This window comes from Salvelinus alpinus, chromosome 6, assembly GCF_045679555.1.
Source record: "Salvelinus alpinus chromosome 6, SLU_Salpinus.1, whole genome shotgun sequence".
NCBI classification, from domain to species: domain Eukaryota; kingdom Metazoa; phylum Chordata; class Actinopteri; order Salmoniformes; family Salmonidae; genus Salvelinus; species Salvelinus alpinus.
Window position 1 is genome coordinate 53,887,390 of NC_092091.1, and position 12,579 is coordinate 53,899,968.

The window sequence follows — 12,579 nt, forward strand, 5'->3', positions numbered from 1 at the left end:
AGCGGGGCCAGCTTCGTTTGAAGTTCCGCCTTTCGCATCCTCATTAAACATTCTGCTGTGTTGTCACTGTCGAGTTAGTTAGGCTGTGTGGCGGATGTTGCCTAGCAACTCTGGAACATCCCGCTTCTCCCCCTCCCCCAAACTCACATTCACCTCCTAGAGTATTTAGCAATGTTGAGATAATCAAAATAAGAAGTGCAAGGTAAACATGCCATTAACATTCAAGGTCCCTAATAACCATGATAAAATAATTGGGAAGAAAAAACAGTTGGAGCGAATCAATGTCATCAAATTGGTTTACTTTATATGCATGACTACACTCTTTTGCCCACTCACTTTCACCCTAGCTTCATGCTATGCATGTTTGGATAATCTGTACATGTCACTGTCCGTGGCTCCTGACATGCTGGGATCAAATGTCTAGTTAATTACCTGTGCTTGTCTTCCCCTTTCATGAGCATACAAAAGACTGGATGACTAGCTGGTAAACTGAAGGATGGAAATACCATGCTGATCTGACACACACACACACACACACACACACACACACACACACACACACACACACACACACACACACACACACACACACACACACACACACACACACACACACACACACACACACACACACACACACACACACACACACACACACACACACACACACACACACACACCACACAAACACACCTTGCCAGCTGAGGGCAGAGGCTCCACCAGAAACAGGAGGTGGAGAAAAAGGAGGAGATAGAGGAGGAATGAGAGAGTGGGTGGAGGAGAGACAACAGGGGAAAGAGGGCAAGCCACAGCGCTCTCCCCTCTCTCTTCAACTCTCCCCCTCCTCTCCCCTACCCCCCAACCCCCTCTCTCCTCTCTGCCAGGACTGACACCTGCTGGCTGGTCCCCAGTGATACGGCCTAATAAAGCTTGACAGCCTGGCAGGGCTGGCTCGAGAGAGTGCTTCAATAAAGCAATCCACCAGGCTCCCTTATTTACTGACCATCGACAACCAGATTAAACCGTAGCGTGGGTTTTGTCCTTCCTCCCGCTCCTCCTGCCACGGCTTTAAGGTTAATTACCAGAACCAGACAGTCGAGCATTTATGGAGTAGTAGACCCCCACCTCATTCTGGTGCTGGAGTTGTGTTTTCTTCACCTGAGTGACCTAAGACTGAGGAAGTAATGAAGTGAACAGTTGAGAGAAACTACAGTGGGTATAGTGTAAATGGTGTAACGTTTATAGAACTGTCTGTGAACTCGGGGGTGTTGAGGGTGATAAGTCGATGCTTCTATCAAATACATACATATGACTGAATTCTTTAATGTCAAATGATCAAGATTGGCTTCTTTTACATTTGATAAAAGTACAGACTCAAAGTGATTTAACATACATTGCAGTTGGAGAAATATGGGAAAGTTATGCTTCTTAAAAATGTGATAAACTTATTATTCCACTTTGGAGACAAGAAGGAGTAAAATGCCCTTGAATGATTTTCACACGTTCTAGAGAGCTCTTCTTTGTTCACGCGCATTGTTCACACCCTCTTAAGCCTTAGCCCCACCCATCTCTTTAAGAATTCACTTGTAAATGGCTGAGTCAGCATGGGATTGGCCTCCAGAAAGTAATCTCTCTATTATCCCAGCCCAGTGTCAGAGATTATTGTGAAATAGACACATATTTCTTATTGGAAATTGGTGACAGGCACATGAAAAATAGATTTTTTTTGTGTGCATTACACCATTTTGTATACAGTGCATTTCAATCACTGGCAACTTTAGAAATTTAGCTAGTTAGCTACTTTGCAACTACTTACTACTGTTTAGCTATTTTGCAGCTATTAAGCATGTTAGCTAACCCTTTCTCTAACCTTAACCCTTTAACTAAACATAACCCTCACCCCTAACCTTAACCCCTAGTCTAGCTACCATTAGCCACCTAGCTAGCCTAGCTAATGTTCAAGGCATTTCTGCTTAAAGAAATACATCCCAAAAATATATATTTTGAACGGTCCTACTGTGAAGTGGTTGTAAGACCACTGTAAATGATGTAACATTTATAGATCTGTCTGTAAACTTGAGTGTGGAGTGTAATAGACTTTGTGGCAGACCAGGGGGTTTGATCAAGACGTTTACATAAGTCAGACACAGACACAAGTGTGATACCTCAGTTTCAAGGGAGTATATTTAAAACAATAAAGAAAAATAAAAGAAACCGTTCTCCTCCAGGAGACCTCTTCCAGGTAACTGCCTTCTGGGTTCCCGGGGAATGCTGTCTCCTCTGGGGTAGAACACCGAGCCCCTTGGTTCTAGCAGACGGTCAGAGTACTGGTCCATCAGGCGCTGGAACGTGGGCGAGGCTCCATGGAGAACGAACAGGAGGACCCGGTATTGGTATAAGCCGGGAAAAGGCTGCCAAGGTACCTGCCAATACCCCTTGGTCAGGTCCAGGGTGCTGATGTACCGGGCCTTTCCCAACTGGTCGATGAGCTCGTCCACCCTCGGAATGGGGTAGGCGTCGAACAAACTGATGTCGTTCACCCCCCGGAAGTCATTGCAAAAATGGCTGCACCATGCGCTGTGGAAAACCTAGATTACTCCCATCCTCAGCATAGCCTCCACCTCATGCTTCACGGCTGTCCTCACATGCCACCTTTTCTCAATATAGGGGGTGCTGTTTCCACTTTGGAAAATATCGTCTCCAAATTAAACTGCCTCATACTCAATTCTTGCTCGTACAATATGCATATTATTATTACTATTGGATAGAAAACAATCCCTAGTTTCTAAAACCGTTTGAATTATGTCTGTGGGTGAACCAGAACTCTTTCTGCAGCGAAATTCATGACAGGAACTGCGAAGGTCTGAAAACGAGGCTCTGTTCTCAGATCAGTTTAAAGCTCTGTATGTATCCTATGGGTCGACATGAACTGCACCCGCCTTCCCCTGGATGTCAGTAACCAATGAGAATTGGAATGGAGTTTCTACGTAGATCTCAGACCTTATAAAAGGCCAAGGAACGAAGGGAGCTCTCTTTTCGACGTTCGTCATTACGCAAAGCAAGACCTCAGGATGGCATTTTGAAACGCTCAGTTATCGGCCTTAGATATATCCGTCTGTAATTTAATTCGATATACAGTGGGGAGAACAAGTATTTGATACACTGCCGATTTTGCAGGTTTTCCTACTTACAAAGCATGTAGAGGTCTGTCATTTTTATCATAGGTACACTTCAACTGTGAGAGACGGAATCTAAAACAAAAATCCAGAAAATCACATTGTATGATTTTTAAGTAATTAATTTGCATTTTATTGCATGACATAAGTATTTGATCACCTACCAACCAGTAAGAATTCCGGCTCTCACAGACCTGTTAGTTTTTCTTTAAGAAGCCCTCCTGTTCTCCACTCATTACCTGTATTAACTGCACCTGTTTGAACTCGTTACCTGTATAAAAGACACCTGTCCACACACTCAATCAAACAGACTCCAACCTCTCCACAATGGCCAAGACCAGAGAGCTGTGTAAGGACATCAGGGATAAATTGTAGACCTGTAAAAGGCTGGGATGGGCTACAGGACAATAGGCAAGCAGCTTGGTGAGAAGGCAACAACTGTTGGCACAATTATTAGAAAATGGAAGAAGTTCAAGATGACGGTCAATCACCCTCGGTCTGGGGCTCCATGCAAGATCTCACCTCGTGGGGCATCAATGATCATGAGGAATGTGAGGGATCAGCCCAGAACTACACGGCAGGACCTGGTCAATGACCTGAAGAGAGCTGGGACCACAGTCTCAAAGAAAACCATTAGTAACACACTACGCCGTCATGGATTAAAATCCTGCAGCGCACGCAAGGTCCCCCTGCTCAAGCCAGCGCATGTCCAGGCCCGTCTGAAGTTTGCCAATGACCATCTGGATGATCCAGAGGAGGAATGGGAGAAGGTCATGTGGTCTGATGAGACAAAAATAGAGCTTTTTGCTCTAAACTCCACTCGCCGTGTTTGGAGGAAGAAGAAGGATGAGTACAACCCCAAGAACACCATCCCAACCGTGAAGCATGGAGGTGGAAACATCATTATTTGGGGATGCTTTTCTGCAAAGGGGACAGGACGACTGCACCGTATTGAGGGGAGGATGGATGGGGCCATGTATCGCGAGATCTTGGCCAACAACCTCCTTCCCTCAGTAAGAGCATTGAAGATGGGTCGTGGCTGGGTCTTCCAGCATGACAACGACACGAAGCACACAGCCATGGCAACTAAGGAGTGGCTCCGTAAGAAGCATCTCAAGGTCCTGGAGTGGCCTAGCCAGTCTCCAGACCTGAACCCAATAGAAAATCTTTGGAGGGAGCTGAAAGTCCGTATTGCCCAGCGACAGCCCCGAAACCTGAAGGATCTGGAGAAGATCTGTAGGGAGGAGTGGGCCAAAATCCCTGCTGCAGTGTGTGCAAACCTAGTCAAGAACTACAGGAAACGTATGATCTCTGTAATTGCAAACAAAGGTTTCTGTACCAAATATTAAGTTCTGCTTTTCTGATGTATCAAATACTTATGTCATGCAATAAAATGCAAATGAATTACTTAAAAATCATACAATGTGATTTTCTGGATTTTTGTTTTAGATTCCGTCTCTCATAGTTGAAGTGTACCTATGATAAAAATTACAGACCTCTACATGCTTTGTAAGTAGGAAAACCTGCAAAATCGTCAGTGTATCAAATACTTGTTCTCCCCACTGTAGGTGTTAGAAACATCATAACGAAGTTATTTTAAACCGAGTTATATCAGTTTATGCGAGTATATTGCTATTTTCGGAATTTCCTTAGTATTGCGTTTTGAACATTTGGGCATGTTGTGGCCACATAGCTATTGTTAGCTGCTAATTCCGAAGTTGAAGACGACGTTTTACAACCAAGCAACGATTCTTTTGGACAAAGGACAACTTGCCCAAGATTCTGATGGAAGCTCGTCCAAAAGTAAGAGCTATTTATGATGTTATTCCGTATTTATGTGGAAAAATGTAAACGGATTTGTCCGCCATTATTGCGGCACTAGTCTGGCTGTAACGCACACTGTATGTCTAGTAACGTTAATTTTAAAAATCTAACTCAGCGGTTGCATTAATAACTAATGCATCTTTCATTTGCTGTCCAACCTGTATTTTTTAGTCAAGTTTACGATTATTTATTGATTAGATTAGGTGCCTTTCCAAGATGGCGCCGGCCAGAATGCATGAACTGTTGCCACTGATCACATTGTATAACCACGATTTGTACTGCTAAATATGCACATTTTCGAACAAAACCTATATGCATTGTGTAATATGATGTTACAGGACTGTCATCTGATGAAGTGTATCAAGGTTAGTCAAAAATTATATATCTTTTGCTGGATTGTTACGATCGCTAACCTGTGCTGCTGGTAAATTGCTTGTGTTTCTGGCTATTGTGCTAAGCTAATATAATGCTATATTGTGTTTTCGCTGTAAAACACTTAAAAAATCTGACATATTGGCTGGATTCACAAGATGTTGGGCTTTCATTTGCTGTACGCTGTGTATTTTTCAGAAATGTTTTAAGATGAGTAATTAGGTATTTGACGTTGGTCTCTGTAATTATTCTGGCAGCTTCGGCACTATTTCAGATTGCAGCTGCAATGTAGAACTGTGATTTATACCTGAAATATGCACATTTTTCTAAAAAAACATATGCTATACAATAAATATGTTATCAGACTGTCATCTTATGAAGTTGTTTCTTGGTTAGTGGCTATATATATCTTTATTTGGTCGAAATTGTGATAGCTACCCATGCAGGAAAAAAATGGTGGAAAAGAAAAGTTGTGTCTTTTGCTATCGTGGTTAGCTAATAGATTTACATATTGTGTCTTCCCTGTAAAACATTTTAAAAATCAGAAATGATGGCTGGATTCACAAGATCTGTATCTTTCATCTGGTGTCTTGGACTTGTGATTTAATGATATTTAGATGCTAGTATTTACCTGTGACGCTATGCTAGGCTATGCTAGTCAGCTTTTTTTACTGTGGGGGGTGCTCCCGGATCCGGGATGCGTAGCAAGTAGAAGTTAATAGGTTCACATTGTAAATCTGTTGGTGTCTCCCCGGCTGCCGTATGTGGTAATTTACGGGTCCCAGCTTCTCTGTCACCTCATACGGCCCGTGCCATGTTACCAGGAACTTACTTTCTGCGGTTGGTATTAAAACTAGCACCTTGTCTCCCACATGGAACTCTTGGGGCTGGGTACCCCGATTGCAGACCTTGGCTTGGGCACGCTGGGCCTTATCCATATGTTCCTTTACCACTGGCCATATGGCTGTCATCCGCTCCCTCATTGTCTCTACGTGTTCCACCACGCTGGGTAAGGGTGTCGGCTGGGATTCCCACACCTCCTTGGCGAGATCCAGTAGGCCGCGTGGTCTCCTCCCGTAGAATAGTTCAAAAGGGGAAAACCCAGTGGAGGCCTAGGGCACTTCTCGGATCAAGAACAATAGGTGGGGTAGAATCTGGTCCCAGTTCTTTCCGTCCTGCTCAATAACTTTGTTTGAGCGTCTTATTGAACCGTTTGACCAGCTCATCCATCTGCGGGTGAAAGATAGAGGTCCGGATCTGCTTTATCTGTAGGAGAGCACACAAATCTTTCATTAGTCGGGACATGAACTCGGTACCTTGGTCGGTCAGGATCTCATTCGAAATGCCCACCCGGCTGAAGAGGTGGAACAGCTCCCGGGCGATTCCCTTGGAGACTGCCGCCCATAGTGGAATGGCCTCGGGATATCGGGTGGCATAATCTACTATAACCAGGATGTACCGGTGTTCTTGGGACGTTTTTTTTACCAGGGGCCCCACTATGTCCATGAATTCAAACGGCACTCCGATGATCGTTAGGGGAACGTGTGCTTTTGTGGCCGTGATTTCACACTCATGGCAGCTGTGGCAATCGTCTTCCACGGCTTGGCTCATCCCGGGCCAGTGTAACCAGGCGGTGATCCGTTCCTGAGTCTTCTCCATTCCCAGGTGCGCCCCCAACAAATTGGTGTGGGCCAGCTGTAGAACAGTTCCGACATACCGGCGGGGCAGCAACAGCACCTCTCGAAGTTCCCCCTGTTCATGCAACACCTGATACAACAGGTTATTTTTTATTTGGAAATGGGGGTATCGCCAGTCACTAACCCCTAGAAGAAGTTGGCCATCCACTGCTATTACTTGGGCCGTGACAGCTTTAAGTTTGGGTCATCCCACTGGGCAGTCCTGAACTGTCCCCTCACGGGGCTCAAGGCAGGTGTCTCGGCAGGTCCCTCGAAATCAAGGAGGGGGAGCATAGGCTCCTCCTCCGGTTGTTCACCAAGTGAGGTTGGTCCGGCGTACCCTTGGACCCCGACTCCGGGTCCGTAGACACGGGGTTGGCAACCGCTTGCTTCCGGGCTGTGCAGGAGACGGTCCGTCCCTGTCCCTGTTCTTAGGTCTCGATGTCGTCATCCTCCATTAGCTTGATTAAAAACTGATTGGGATGCAATTCTGTCTGCTTTTCTCCTCGCAGATTCCTGACTTCCTCATGCAGGCGGACATTTTGTAGACGCTGTTCTTCCAGCGTTCGTTCCTGAATGTCCTGTTGCGCTTGTTGGGCCCGAAATAACTGAGCTATCAACTCGTCCATGCTGATACTGCGTAAATGTCAACCCTGGTCTGACCACGTTGTCAGACTTGCACTCATTCTCTACCAATTTCTACCACTTGTGGCAGACCAGGGGGTTTGATCAAGACTTATACACAGATCAGACAGGGACACAAGTCTGATATCTAAGTTTCAAGGGTGTTTATTTAAAACAATAAAGAAAAAAATGGAGACCTCTTCCGGGTTACCGCCTTCTGGGCTCTGGGGAATGCTGTCTCCTCTGAAGTAGAACACCGAGCCCCTGGGTTCTAGCAGACCATGAGGACGTCTATCCGGTAGAACCTCTCACTACCTCCAACCCTCCCGTGTGCTGCACTCCAGGCAGCTTTGTGGGCCCTGTACGGCTGGTGAGCAATCAGCCCCTTGATTACCCACCAGCGTCAATCAGACCCAATTAGTCCTGGCCGGAGGACCCGTTGAGACCTGGCACGTCCAGCATCGGGAGCCACCGCCGCGTGATGTAAACTCTGTCACCAGGCATCGACGAGTCTCCAACTTGGTGGCTTGTCAGCGGTACGCCACAGCTTATATATTTCTATCAAAGACATTTAGTCTGACCTATAAAGAAGGATGGTTTATGCTTTTCAGTGTGGAAATGCTTTTAAAAATGTCCACAAAGTGTGTGGGTGTATTAGTGTGGACATGTATGCTGTACATGTGCTGTAGCCAGTGGTGTAAAGTACTTAACTTCTCGAGGATATGTGGGACGCTAATGTCCCAACTGGGCCAAAAGCCAGTAAAAATGCAGAGCGCCAAATTCAAATATATTACTATAAAAATCTAACTTTCATGAAATCACACATGAAAGACACCAAATTAAAGCTACACTTGTTGTGAATCCAGCCAACATGTCTGATTTCAAAAAGGATTTACGGCGAAAGCACACCAAACGATTATGTTAGGTCAGTACATAGCCACAGAAAAACACAGCCATTTTTCCAGCCAAAGAGAGGAGTAACAAAAAGCAGAAATGGAGATAAAATTATTCACTAACCTTTGATGATCTTCATCAGATGACACTCATAGGACTTCATGTTACACAATACATGTATGTTTTGTTCGGTAAAGTTCATATTTATATCCAAAAATCTTATTTTACATTGGCGTGTTACGTTCAGTAGTTCCAAAACATCCGGTGATATTGCAGAGAGCCACATGAATTCACAGAAATACTCATAATAAATGTTGATGAAAATACAACTATTATACATGGAACTTTAGATACACTTCTCCTTAATGCAACCTCTGTGTCAGAATTTTTAATTTATTTACAGAAAAAGCATAATCTGAGAACGGCGCTCAAAGCCCAAACCAGCCAGAGAAATATCCGCCATGTTGGGTAGTCAACATTATTCATAAATAGCATTATAAATATTCACTTACCTTTGATGATCTTCATCAGAATGCACTCCCAGGAATCGCAGTTCCACAATAAATGCTTGTTTTGTTCGATAATGTCTATCATTTATGTCCATTTATGTCCAATATCTTCTTTTGTTAGGGCGTTTGGTAAACAAATCCAAAATCGCGATCTGGTCCATTCGGACGAAACGTTCAAAAAGTTATATTACAGGTCGCAGAAACTTGTCAAACTAAGTATAGAACAAATCTTTAGGATGTTTTTATCATAAAAGTTCAATAATCTTCCAACCGGAGAATTCCATTGTCTGTAGAAAAGCAATGGAACGAGAGCTACCTCTAATGTGAAGGTGCTTGTCTGAGAATGAGGCTGCAGGCAGACCCCTTAGTCAAACAGCTCCCATCCAGCCCCCCTTCACATGAGCAGCCTGAAACAACGTTCTAAAGACGGTTGACAACTAGTGGAAGCCTTAGGAAGTGCAAAACAACCCATATCCCACTGTGTATTTGATAGGGGTGAGTTCAAATCTACAAACCTCAGATTTCCCACTTCCTGTTTGGGTTTTTCTCAGGTCTTTGCCTGCCATATGAGTTCTGTTATACTCACAGACATCATTCAAACAGTTTTAGAAACTTCAGAGTGTTTTCTATCCAATACTAATAATAATATGCATATATTAGCATCTGGGACTGAGTAGGAGGCAGTTCACTCTGGGCAAGCTATTCATCCAAAAGTGAAAATGCTGCCCCCTATCCCAAACAAGTAAATCACTACTTAAGTAGTTTTACTTTTACTTCACTACATTCCTAAAGAAAATAATGCACTTTCTACTCCATACATTTTCCCTGACAACCTAAAGTACTCTGATAAAGTACTTTGACAGGAAAATTGTCCAATTCACATACTTATCAAGAGAACATCCCTGGTCATCCCCACTGCCTCTGATCTGGCAGACTGGCAGACAAAAACTGATCTGGCAGACATTAAACACAAATGCTTCGTTTGTAAACTATGTCTGAGTGTTGGAGTATGCTCTTGGCTATCCGCCAATACATTTATTTTTATTTTTATCGTGTCATCTGGTTTGCTTAATATAAGGAATTTGAAATGATTTATACTTTCACTTTTGATACTTCAGTATATATAAAAAAAAAATACTTTTAGACTTTTACTCAAGTTGTATTTTACTGGTAGACTTTCACTTTTACTTGAGTAATTTTCTTTTAAGGTATCTTTACTTTTACTCAAGTATGACAATTGAGTACTTTTTCCACCACTGGATATAGCCTATTAACATACTGTAGCTTATCTCACCCCCCTAAACCCCTCTCCCCACCACCCATTCCCAATCCATGGGCTATACCTTTATACTTCCTTGTGAGCTTCAGCGTGTGTTTGTCGTGAGACAATTACCACTCTGTCTCTCTGTTTGCTTTCGATAACATCTCAATTCTCATTGAGACAAGCAAGGACCTGTCTCGCTTAACATTTGTATCTGTGCCCAGCGCCGCAGATCCCCCGATTCCTCTGGTTTGATCAATCCCCTTAGAGCTTCCCGCAAACATCACATGCAACTATTCAAAGTGCTGATAGCTGCAAGATAGACTCCTTCTCCTCTCTCTCTCTCTCCTTTTCTTCCATCTCCTCTTGTTTTTTTTTTGTTCCCTTCATCTCCGTGGGTATTGAATCTCAGAAGTTGGCAGACGAGCGGGAAAAAAGGGGGCATCAATTATTGAGTGCCGGGGGTTTGCGGCGAGTCAACGTTATGTTTTTTAAGTTAGCAACCTTAACCTGTTTTAATCTGGCATTCCTGCGGCCGGCTATCTCGGTCTCTCTCTCGCGCTTTCTGTCCTCTCTCTTTCGCTCTCTCTCAATTCAATTCAAGAGCTTTATCTCTCTCTCTTTCTCTCTCCTCTCGCTCTCTCCTCTCTCTCCTCTCGCTCTCTCCCTCTCTGTGTCTCTGTCTCTCTCTCCTTCTCTCTCTCTCTCTGTCTCTGTCTCTCTCTGTCTCGCTCTGTCTCTCTGTGTGTGTTTTGTGCTCCACATACTGTAGCTCCCTGCAGCGTGTATATTGTGTTTCCTAACTTCTCCTAAAAATGGTTCCAGTCAACCTTGAAACGAATACAGGCGTACATAATGTGGATTTCTGTGAGGATGATGTCTGTTGAGCCATTGGAGAAAAAGCCATTTTTAATGATTAGCTTTTTTTTTCACGTAGCCTGTATCCCCCAACGGTTGTGATTTTATTTTAATACACAGATACAGACATAACAATGAGGTTGTGTCTTTGTTATTGCTATTTTAGATGCTTGCTTGGAGCACTTTGATAGGAAATAGAAACATGATGTCTATGGTGATTTTCTTTAAGGGTGTTTTAATTGGCCTTGAACTTCCTGGACTCCCACGAGTATCTTTTAAAGGACACATCCTCTCTATTGAAGTGGCTCGCAGTGGTCTATATACTGTTCGACCTTAGCCTTGAGTATTTCCCCTGTATCCTCTGACTGCATCTCTGAGTTCAGCCTCAGCACAAGAGGAAACAAAAAGGTCAAGATCCACCGCTACTCTCTTTGTGAGGGGAGAGAAGTAAAAACCCTGCAGAGAAAAATAAAAGCTATTGAGTTACGCATGCACTTGTGTGTGTGTGTGTGTGTGTATGTTTGTTTGTGTGTGTGTGTGAACACTTCTGTGTCTGCCTACCATATTCAGCCAACTTTACCTCCCAGTAGCGTAGCTTTGGATGGGAGCCCAGTCCCAGCCGTACAGACCCTGCCTCCCCCTCCACCCCCAGTCTTTGTCAGCAGTATCAACTGGGCCTGGGCTTGGCTCTGGCTGTGACTGGCCCCGTGCTGCAGCCCCCTCACACTGCAGACTGCAGAGTGCTCCAGTAAATTGCGGTGTTGTCACAGGCCCATAAACAGCCCTGTGATTTAAATCACCAACACATCACAGATCACAGCACCAGAGTACAGAGGGAAGTATGGTAATGAAGTGGTGATGTGGGACTAGTTCTTCTCCAGCGAATTAATTAACTTTCTATCAGAAAAGCATGCGTGTGCGCATGCCTGGAGTCTGCATTTTTGGGACAATTCCATTGGTTCCATCGTGCCAGTCAAGCTCAATCAAGCACAGCAAAATTATTTGAAAGATCACAAATACTCTTTGGACCTACATAGTCTGCCTTTTGACATCTGCCAAAGCAGAGAAGCAGATATTGTAGAGAGATTGTATACCATTAACACATTTCTGGCTTGTAGACACTTGTAATACTTGTACAGACTTTGGCATACATTACATTAACTATGACTCAACATAACGTTCGACTTCACGTTTAGCCGATTTCATCACCAGAGATATAAGGCTGTGTGGCGCAGCGGTCTGAAGCACTGCATCTCAGTGCTAGAGGTGTCACTACAGACCCCGGTTCAATCCCGGGCTGTATCATAACCAGCCATGATTGGATGTCCCATAGGACAGTGCCCAATTGTCCAGCTTGGGGTAGGCTGTCATTGTAAAATAAAAAC